Here is an 11,888-nt window from a genome sequence, read left to right on the forward strand (position 1 = left end):
CTATACACACATGTAACTAGTTTTATCCCAAAGTTGGAGCATCATAATCAATAGTAGGAGTTTAGAACTATTAACCTGGCAAAATTTTCAACCAAAATTACCTCATACAATTTTTAATGAAAGATTAGCCAACACCTTCATTAATTTCACAAAACCAATATGGGATTAGAAAAGGGAAGGATAATTAATGAGAATGTCCAACTTGGTCAGGAATACGGGCAGTCACATCCTTAGAGAAGGGTGATGGAGATAAAAGATGATGAGGAAGAGAGTGGATCCATGATTTAAATTTGCTAGGTTCGACTTTTAAGGTTTAGCACTAAACTCATTATACTTTTAAAATTATAGTCAAATTCAATATTTGTTGAAATTTTAGTATCTTTTATATATTGATGTAAACTAAGGTCCACCAAACTATATAGAGAACCGAGTTCTCTATCAGTTCCCACAGTAAGCAACAGACTCTAAAACCAAACAGTATAGGGGACCAGGTTCTCTATTTGTTCCCACGGTAAATCGGCAGTAAATAAAGAACACGCGATATTTACGTGAAAAACTCCTTGCTCAAGGGATTAAAAACCACAATATACTCTAGTAAGATTTCAACTCCACTAAACCGAGCAAACATTAGATTACAACCTATTGCAATATAGGAATTAAACTCTTAATCCCTCACCCCTTACAATACTCTATCGTAAGCCCTTTGCAATAACTCTATTACAAAGCAATAAACCTTGACTAATTCTAGTCAAGAAACTAAACCAAACAGTAGTTTAAATCTGTCCTACAAAGATACTTCTTGAAAATAGTGTAGGATTACAAATGAAGAACAAAATAACAAAGACTCGACAAACTTAAGATATCTTCAATCTCTGGATCTGGTCCTTGAGGTTGCAACAACTTTGTTCTTGAAAGAGGTGGTGGCTAGCACTTGAGAGAGAAAAATCAATTTTAGGGTTTGCAAGTGTTGGGGAATGAAATTCCTTGCCTCATGTTAAGAATATGTGTGTGTGAGGTCATCAAGGATGATGCAATAAAGTATCCTTTAGTTTGGCCTTAGCAAACTATAACTGTGCTGTTGTACTACTACCAGACGGTACAGTACAACATCTTTTACAACTGTAGAGTTGACTGCACGGCGACCAAGGGAATTGATCCCTATCTGTTCCCTGTGATGTTCCTTTATCAGATTTTATTTGAGAATGGAACCAGACATCTGACTAGTTACTCTGAACGCAAGGAAACTAATTGTATCAGGTTCCGTATCTGGTTCTCTCATGAAGTTTGTCAAATTATCAAAACAAAAGATGCATAACTTATCAATTTTCCCCTTTTTGATGATGATAAACTTAGAAGTAATATTCCCCTTGAGAACCAGATCTCCACATTGTTCCCATATGAATCAGCCATATTCCCCCTGAGAACCAGACCAAAGGAACTGATCATAACTGGTTCCTCGAGACTGCTTGGCAAATTATCAATACAAAAATTAGCATAAGTGATCAATTTCCCCCTTTTGATGATGACAAACTAAGAATTGATATTCCCTCTGAGAACTAGATCTCTTACATATACTGATCACACATGATCCCTATCTGGTTCCTCGAGAACGTTTGGTAAATCATCAAAACATGAAATAATGTAATTTAGAGCAATTTTCCCCTTTTTGATGATGACAAACCCAAAATTGATGTCCCCCCTGAGAATCAGATTCCTCACATCAGACCCATAATCAACATGTTAACAATAATATTTCCCTTACGAAGCAGAGCTATCTTTCATGCACAACACAATATATCAATTCGATTATGTTGCTCCCCTCCTGTTAATACCTATGTAACTTCCCGCTTTTGGCATCATTGAAAAGAATAACAGAAGAAGCACAACCAAAAAGAAGTTCAGCAAAATTAACTCATGACACTTGGACAACACAACATAAATAATAACAAGAACAACAAGTGAATGCCATTGCATAAAATAGAGTGATTGCCCATAGTAAAGTAATTATAACAAAATAATAGTATTTCAATACAGAATATGATAATTTAAACAACTAAAGTACCAATGTCATCAAACACATGAGTTAAAAGAAGATAGGAGTTCGAGAAAATTTGGAAGGGGTGAAAGACATGGATCACTCGGCAGGAAGAAAATTAAGGGGCTAAGGCCTTGATGAGTTTGTCCATGCGTTCATTCATAGTCCTCTTATCAATGATCATCTTCTCTCTCAGGTCCTCCCCAAGTTTCCTCAATCTTTCATTCTCACCCGTTAACTAAGCATTCTATTCTGCCACTGAACCAGGGAGACCTGGTTCTCTACTTCTCTGGGCGAGCTGAACCATCAGTCGAAACACTATGAATCTAACCAAGCTTTTCCTCATCGAGAACAAACCCAGTCCCATTCGCATACAACATCAGAGTATCATCGTCAGTAACAGACAAATTTGCATAGAAATATTTACTTCTTCATCATAAACTTTGGGACTTGGAGGAACAAAGAGGTAATTCTATTTTTGGAACTCAACACTGTCAAGAAGTTCCTCTATTTTTCAGCAATATCAGAGTCAAACACTCTGCCCAACAACACATTTTGAGACTTCATAGTCTCCTTCCTGATAACTCAACCTTTTACTTCTGTAAGGAACCAGGCTCCTCACTCACACTACCCTTTCTTTTCCTGACGGTCGAGTCTCCCTCTTCTTCTTCTCAATCTGTTCACCCTTATCATTTGTTGTATCTTTCTTATCCGACTTTCTTTTCTCCGTTTTGCTCCATTTTTTTTGAATTCTTTCGAATTTTTCACTTCATTCTCTTTTCCACATTCACCACATCAGTAGGTCACGCCACTTCATCATCAATCAACCTATTTTTCATCAATCCTTTTTACTAGATTGGAGGTTCGTTTAAACATAGAGCTTAAGAGAAAAAGATCATCATCAGAATTAACATCTTGAGAAGGACTTGAGGGCTAGGTCCCTCATTTAGTTCTCCCTTTTCCAGCACATTCACCAATTCCTCAATCCTTCAAGACTTCTACAAACCCAACAATAATTTCAGCCTCACTCTCTAGAATATTAGATCTACCCCGTTCCCTTTCAATTAAACTCCTATCAAAATCTACCAAAGAAATCTTATTTTTCTGTTTTCCAGATGGAGTTAGGATTTTGGAAGGTGACAGAGTTAGGTTCACTTCTGGAATATTTGGATAGAAGGATTCTTTTTGAGACAAGATGGATTTTGGTTTTGAAGAAAAGAATCGGTTTTGGTTGGGTGTAAGACAAGAAATTGTTTTTTTGGGGCAACAAGTCAGTTCAGAAAAGGTTTAACATTTTGGACTTTAAAAATTAGGAGAGAGGCGGGAATAAATTAATGACATGACACTTCAGAAGTTTAAAAAGGCATATAAGTATTGAAGAGACTACTATTCTGAGTCACCGGAACCAGCTTCCTTGATGGTTTTTGAAAATCTGGGCAAAATCTTCTAGAAGTTCAGTGTTACTCTTACTTGTTTTGTCTTGAAACCGCCAAGTGTGTAAACCACTAAAAGTATAGATTTGAGTTAGATGTCGCCAAAAAGTACTTTTTAACATTGTACCTTTCCTTGTTAACATAGACAATCATCGAGGGACCATGTCTTTAGTTGAGCTTGATCAATCCCAACTCCATATGATTTCTTTCAAAGTGTTTCCTGCTCAGCGCCTTGGTGAAGATATTTGCTACCTAATCTGCAAATCTTCATACAAATAATCCCTTTTTTAACATTGTCCCTCAAAAAGTAATTTCGCACATCAATGTGCTTTGTCCTCTTGTGTTGTACCAGGTTCTTTGCCGTGTTTAGATCTCTTGTGTTATCACACAACAATGACACACAATCTGTAAACACAACCAAATCTTCTAGTTATTTCTTGATCCATAGTAGTTGAGCATAACAAGAGGCAATATCTACATATTCAGCTTCAGTAGGGGAAAAAGCTACAAAGTTTTGTTTTTTTGTACCCCAAAAGATCAAGCATGACCCCAGAAAATGTGCCATTCCAGATGTGCTCTTTTGATCCACCAGCTATCTAACATGATCAACATCAACATATCCAACCAAGTCAAAATTATCTCTTGAAGGATAGAAGAGGATCGGTTCCTACATTCCCTTAGGATACCTCAAAATTCTTTTAACAGCATTCAAGTAAGATTATTTTGGGCTTGATTGGAACCTAGAACACAACCCAACACTAAAAATAATATGAGGTTTGCCAACAGTCAAGTACAAAAGAGATCCAACTATACCCCTAAACATAGTTTAATTGATAGGAGAACTAGGTTCGTCCATGTCTAACTGAGTAGTAGTGGCAATAGGTATATCAATGGTCTTAGCATTCTCCATCTCAAATCTTTTCAGCAGCTCCTGGAAGAACTAAAACTTCAGAATTTGAAGAACCATGTTCCTCTATATTTGAAACATCATTAACATCAACAGAATTATGAATTTCACTTATTTGTTCTTCATTAGGAGTACCTGATGCAACATCATCAATCCTATGTTCAGCTTCAGTTGGGTGATAGAGGGACCAGGTTCCTCTATGCCTTTTGGAGATTCTGCTGCATCTTCTTCATCGCTCTGCTTGACTTGACTAATTAAATCATCCTTTTTATTACAATATATATAGCTTAACAAGGAGAATTTGTAAATTCTTCATCTTCATCTTCTTTGTTATGTGAACCTTTTCCCCCATTGTTGAGAACAAAACATTTTGCATCCAAAGGCTCCTAGGTAAGTCAGCTTGAGTTTTCTCCCATTGAGCAGTTCATAGAGAGACTTCTCGAGAAGAGACCTGATCATGCACTTATTAATAGTAGCATGTAATGTTGACTGCTTCAACCCATAAACTAGGTCCTCCATAACCAATTTGTTCTGCAATAATAACTCGCATGCCCCAGTCGTCTGTTCCATAACCCTGTATCATTATCAATGACACTTAAAAATGTTAGATCACCACCATTTAGTGAATCAAGGTTTGTAACATAGATGTTCTTGAACGTTTTGGCTATCAACACCACTTCACTAGTTTTGAGATTGGTAACAGGTCAAGATTTGGACAAGAACTTCACTTCATTTTCCCTTATCACAGATTTGAGACACACTCAACAAGCTATATTTCAAGTCATTCACATAGTATACATTTTTTTAATTGCATGGGAGAGTGTTTTGCCAATTCTGCCAATACCAAGAATATAGCTCTTCTTGCAATTTTCAAAGGATACACTCCCACCTTGGAAGGCCTAGAGTGAGAGGAAATCATATATTCTTCCAAACATATGCTTAGAGCAGTCGCTATCTATGTACCCTTTTTTGACTGCTACCTCTCACTCCAAGCCTGCACACGAAGTCACTGATTAGACTTAGGAACCCAAGCCAGTTTGGGTCTCTTATAATGATAGAATGGGCGGACCAAACTTTTTTTTGCCCATACAAGCAACACACATTTTCCTATTAGAGGACCAGGTTCCTCAATAGTATGCTTCTTTTTTACAAAAATTTTGTTATTCTGTAGAGACTAGATTTTAGCTTTACAAGAATCCTTGTAATGACCAGCTTGACCACAGTGAGTATACAACCAATTATCAGTCACATTTACATACTTGCTATAGGAATTATAAGAGGTTTTAGCCTTTTGAAACCTGATTCCTTGTTTCCACCAATACTCTTGTACAAAGACATTATTACATCAGAGGACCGGGTCCATTTAAGTAACTTATCAAGATCATATTTAACCCTTTTCAGATCCTCCTGAAGTTGTCTATTCTTTTCAAGCTCAATAACAATACTTGTTTTAACTTTTTTAAGCTCACTATCAAGCTCAAGTTGAGCCTCACTAGCCACTTCTTTACCCTTAGGGGTATCCATCTATTTTTTTATTTGGTTTTTCAGCAAGTTATTTACTCTAGTTACTTCTTCCACTTGTTCCTTCAAGTCTACAATGGAAACTACCACATCATTCCTCTCTTGTTCTATTTCACCAATTTCGTAAATTAAAGCATTTTTCTCATTAATGAGGCTATGATAGTCATCAATCAACACATTTACTGAGGACATCAATTTTTTCTTAGAGTAAGTTTTTAAATTTCTTTGAACATCATGAAAACTTACCTCATCTTCCTCCATGTCCTCATCATCATCAATTTGACCATGAGTACAAAGATTGACTCATATTATGAGAATCCATTTTTAACAACCATCATAGATGTATCTCCTTGGTCATATTCACTGGAGGAATCTCCCCAGGCAACCAGGGTTAGCTTCACCACGTTGTCAGTAACATCTCTTCTTTTGAAACTTCTATCAGGGACCTAGTTCCTCTTAGCCACCTTATCAATGTTGGTTTTGTAATGATCCTTCTTATGAAGTGGGCGGTCATTAATGAAGTGTCTAGGCTTTTTATATTTATGACAACAATCATTTTCTTTGAAATTCCTGTTAGAAATTCCTTTCTTTGGAATCCCACTATTTCTTCGAACTATTTTTTGGAATCTTCTAGTGAGATGTATCATGTCGAATTTATCACTGCCCGAGTCGTTGTTGGCAGACTTGAGAACCAGGTACTTCTTCTTCTTGGGCTCTCTTCTTTCAAGATCATTCTTTCTCTTCATCTCATAAATTTTGAGATTTCCAATAAGCTCGTCAATAGTCAGCTTCTGTAGGTCTTTGGCTTCAGTGATAGCATTGACCTTGCTCTCCCAGGAACCTGGTATAACACTGAGTATCTTCCGGACCATCTTGTTGGTTGGAATGATTTCACCAAGTGAATGAATCTCATTGATTATGATAGTGAAACAGGTATGCATCTCTTGAATGGACTCATCCTCTTACATTTTAAAGAGTTCATACTCAGTTGTAAGCATATCTATTTTGGACTACTTTACTTGAGTAGTTCCCTCGTGATCCGTTTGAAGAGCTTTCCAAATTTACTTGGCAGATTCACATGCTGAGATACGATTATACTCGTTGGTCCAATATTACACACAATAATCTTCTTCGCCTTGAAGTTCTTCTCAACAATGTTTTGGTCAGAACCATTATATTCTTTTCTTGTCTTTGGAACAATCTTTGTTTCCTCTCCAACAGCCTTCATACGGACAAAGGGACCATCACAAATCACGTCCTAAAGTTCGGAGACCTCAGCCATAATGAATTCATGCATTCTTGTTTTCTACCAACCATAGTATTGTCCATTGAATCTTGGTGGTCTATAGGTTGAATGACCTTCTTCAAAATTTGGTGAAGTAGTCATGTAGATCATTTCTTGGTATTATCCTTATAGAAAAAACCCGCTCTGATACCAATTGATGTAAACTAAGAGTCTACCAAATAGTATAGGGGACCAGGTTCTCTATTTGTTCTCACGGTAAATCTGAAGTAAATAAAGAACACGCGATATTTACGTGAAAAACTCCTTGCTCAAGGGATTAAAAACCACAACATACTCTAGTAAGATTTCAACTCCACTAAACCGAGCAAACATCAGATTACAACCTATTGTAATTTAGGAATTAAACTTTTAATCCCTCACCCCTTACAATACTCTATCGTAAGCCCTTTTGCAATAACTCTATTACAATGCAATAAACCTTGACTAACTCTAGTCAAGAAACTAAACCAAATAGTAGTTTAAATATGTCCTACAAAGACACTTCTTGAAAATAGTGTAGGATTACAAATGAAGAACAAAATAACAAAGACTCGACAAACTTAAGATATATTCAATCTCTGGATCTGGTCCTTGAGGTTGCAATAACTTTGTTCTTGAAAGAGGTGGTGGCTAGCACTTGAGAGAGAAAAATCAACTTTAGGTTTTGCAAGTGTTGGGAATGAAATTCCTTGCCTCATGTTGAGAATATATGTGTGTGAGGCCATCAAGGATGATGCAATAAAGTGTCCTTTAGTTTGGCCTTAGCAAACTACAACTGTGCTGTTGTACTACTATCAGACGGTACAGTGCAACATCTTTTACAACTGTAGAGTTGACTGCACGACGACCAGGGAAATTGATCCCTATCTGTTCCCTGTGATGTTCCCTTATGAGATTTCTTTTGAGAATTGAACCAGACATCTGACTAGTTACTCTGAACGCAAGGGAACTAATTGTATTAGGTTTTGTATCTGGTTCTCTCATGAAGTTTGTTAAATTATCAAAATAAAAGACGCATAACTTATCAATTTTTCCCTTTTTGATGATGACAAACTTAGAATTGATATTCCCCTTGAGAACCAGATCTCCACATTGTTCCTACATGAATCAGCCATATTCCCCCTGAGAACCAGACCAAAGGAACTGATCATAACTGGTTCCTCGAGACTGCTTGGCAAATTATCAATACAAAAATTAGCATAAGTGATCAATTTCCCCCTTCCGATGATGACAAACTAAGAATTGATATTCCCTCTAAGAACCAGATCTCTTACATGTACTGATCACATATGGTCCCTATCTGGTTCCTCGAGAATGCTTGGTAAATCATCAAAACATGAAATAATATAATTTAGAGCAATTTTCCCTTTTTTGATGATGACAAACCCAAAATTGATATCCCCCCTGAGAATCAGATTCCTCACATCAGTCCCATAATCAACATGTTAACAACAACGTTCCCCTTACGAAGCAGAGCTATCTTTCATACACAACACAATATATCAATTCGATTATGTTCCTCCCCTCCTGTTAATACCTATGTAACTTCACGCTTTTGGCATCATTGAAAAGAATAACAGAAGAAGCACAACCAAAAAGTAGTTCAGCAACATTAACTCATGACACTTAGACAACACAACATAAACAATAACAAGAATAACAAGTGAATGTCATTGCATAAAATAGAGTGATTACCCATAGTAAAGTAATTATAACAAAATAACAGTATTTCAATACAGAATATGACAATTTAAACAACTAAAGTACCAATGTCATCAAACACATGAGTTAAAAGAAGATAGGAGTTCGAGGAAATTTGGAAGGGGTGAAAGACATGGATCACTCGGCAGGAAGAAAATTAAGGGGCTAAGGCCTTGATGAGTTTGTCCATGCGTTCATTCACAGTCCTCTTATCAATGATCATCTTCTCTCTCAGGTCCTCTACATGTTTCCTCAATCTTTCATTCTCACCCGTTAACTAAGCATTCTATTCTGCCACTGAACCAGGGAGACCTGGTTCTCTACTTCTCTGGGCGAGCTGAACCATCAGTCGAAACACTATGAATCTAACCAAGCTTTTCCTCAACGAGAAAAAACCCAGTCCCATTCGCATACAACATCAGAGTATCATTGTCAGTAATAGACAAATTTGCATAGAAATATTTACTTCTTCATCATAAACTTTGGGACTTGGAGGAATAAAGAGGTAATTCTATTTTTGGAACTCAACACTGTCAAGAAGTTCCTCCATTTTTCAGCAATATCAGAGTCAAACACTCTGCCCAATAACATATTTTGAGACTTCACAGTCTCCTTCCTGATAACTCAATCTTTTACTTCTGTAAGGAACCAGGCTCCTCACTCACACTACCCTTTCTTTTCCTGACGGTCGAATCTCCCTCTTCTTCTTCTCAATCTGTTCACCCTTATCATCTGTTGTATCTTTCTTATCCGACTTTCTTTTCTCCTTTTTGCTCCTTTTTTTTTGAATTCTTTCTCACAAGTGAAGAATTTTTCACTTCATTCTCTTTTCCACATTCACCACATCAGTAGGTCACGCCACTTCATCATCAATCAACCTACTTTTCGTCAATCCTTTTAACTAGATTGGAGGTTCGTTTAAACATAGAGCTTAAGAGAAAAAGATCATCATCAGAATTAACATCTTGAGAAGGACTTGAGGGCTAGGTCCCTCATTTAGTTCCCCCTTTTCCAGCACATTCACCAATTCCTCAATCCTTCAAGACTTCTACAAACCCAACAATAATTTTATCCTCACTCTCTAGAATATTAGATCTACCCCGTTCCCTTTCAATTAAACTCCTATCAAAATCTACCAAAGAAATCTTATTTTTCTGTTTTCCAGATGGAGTTAGGATTTTGGAAGGTGACAGAGTTACGTTCACTTCTGGAATATTTGGATAGAAGGATTCTTTTTGAGACAAGATGGATTTTGGTTTTGAAGAAAAGAATCGGTTTTGGTTGGGTGTAAGAAAAGAAATTATTTTTTTGGGGCAACAAGTCAGTTCAAAAAAGGTTTAACATTTTGGACTTCAAAAATTAGGAGAGAGGCGGGAATAAATTAATGACATGATACTTCAGAAGTTTAAAAAGGCATATAAGTATTGAAGAGACTACTATTCTGAGTCACAGGAACCAGGTTCCTTGATGGTTTTTGAAAATCTGGGCAAAATCTTCTAGAAGTTCAGTGTTACTCTTACTTGTTTTGTCTTGAAACCGCCAAGTGTGTAAACCACTAAAAGTATAGATTTGAGTTAGATGTCGCCAAAAACTACTTTTTAACATTGTACCTTTCCTTGTTAACATAGACAATCATCGAGGGATCATGTCTTTAGTTGAGCTTGATCAATCCCATCTCCATATGATTTCTTTCAAAGTGTTTTCTGCTCAGCACCTTGGTGAAGATATTTGCTACCTAATCTGCAAACCTTTGTACAAATAATCCCTTTTTTAACATTGTCCCTCAAAATATAATTTCGCACATCAATGTGCTTTGTCCTCTTGTGTTGTATCAGGTTCTTTGCCGTGTTTAGATCTCTTGTGTTATCACACAACAATGACACACAATCTGTAAAGACAACCAAATCTTCTAGTTATTTCTTGATCCATAGTAGTTGAGCATAACAAGAGGCAACATCTACATATTCAGCTTCAGTAGGGGAAAAAGCTACAAAGTTTTGTTTCTTTGTACCCCAAGAGATCAAGCATGACTCCAGAGAAGGTGCCATTCCGGATGTGCTCTTTTGATCCATCAACTATCTAATATGATCAACATCGACATATCCATCCAAGTCAAAATTATCTCTTGAAGGATAGAAGAGGACCGGTTCCTATGTTCCCTTAGGATACCTCAAAATTCTTTTGACAGCATTCAAGTAAGATTCTTTTGGGCTTGATTGGAACCTAGAACACAACCCAACACTAAAAATAATATGAGGTTTGCCAACAGTCAAGGACAAAAGAGATCCAACTATACCCCTAAATATAGTTTAATTGATAGGAGAACTAGGTTCGTCCATGTCTAACTGAGTAGTAGTGGCAATGGGTATATCAATGGTCTTAGCATTCTCCATCTCAAATCTTTTCAGCAGCTCCTGGAAGAACTTAAACTTCAGAATTTGAAGAACCATGTTCCTCTATATTTGAAACATCATTGACATCAACAGAATTATGACTTCCACTTATTTGTTCTTCATTAGGAGTACCTGATGCAATATCATCAATCCTATGTTCAGCTTCGGTTGGGTGATAGAGGGACCGGGTTCCTCTATGCCTTTTGGAGATTCTGATGCATCTTCTTCATCGCTCTGCTTGACTTGACTAATTAAATCATCCTTTTTATTACAATATATATAGCTTAACAAGGAGCATTTGTAAATTCTTCATCTTCATCTTCTTTGTTATGTGAACCTTTTCCCCCATTGTTGAGAACAAAACATTTTGCATCCAAAGGCTCCTAGGTAAGTCAGCTTGAGTTTTCTCCCATTGAGCAGTTCATAGAGAGACTTCTCGAGAAGAGACCTGATCATGCGCTTATTAATAGTAGCATGCAATGTTGACTGCCTCAACCCACAAACTAGGTCCTCCATAACCAATTTGTTCTGCAATAATAACTCGCATGCCCCAGTCATCTGTTCCATAACCCAATATCATTATCAATGAAACTTAGAAATGTTAGATCACAAC

Source organism: Nicotiana tabacum, chromosome 4, assembly GCF_000715075.1.
Source record: "Nicotiana tabacum cultivar K326 chromosome 4, ASM71507v2, whole genome shotgun sequence".
Taxonomy (NCBI): Eukaryota; Viridiplantae; Streptophyta; class Magnoliopsida; order Solanales; family Solanaceae; genus Nicotiana; species Nicotiana tabacum.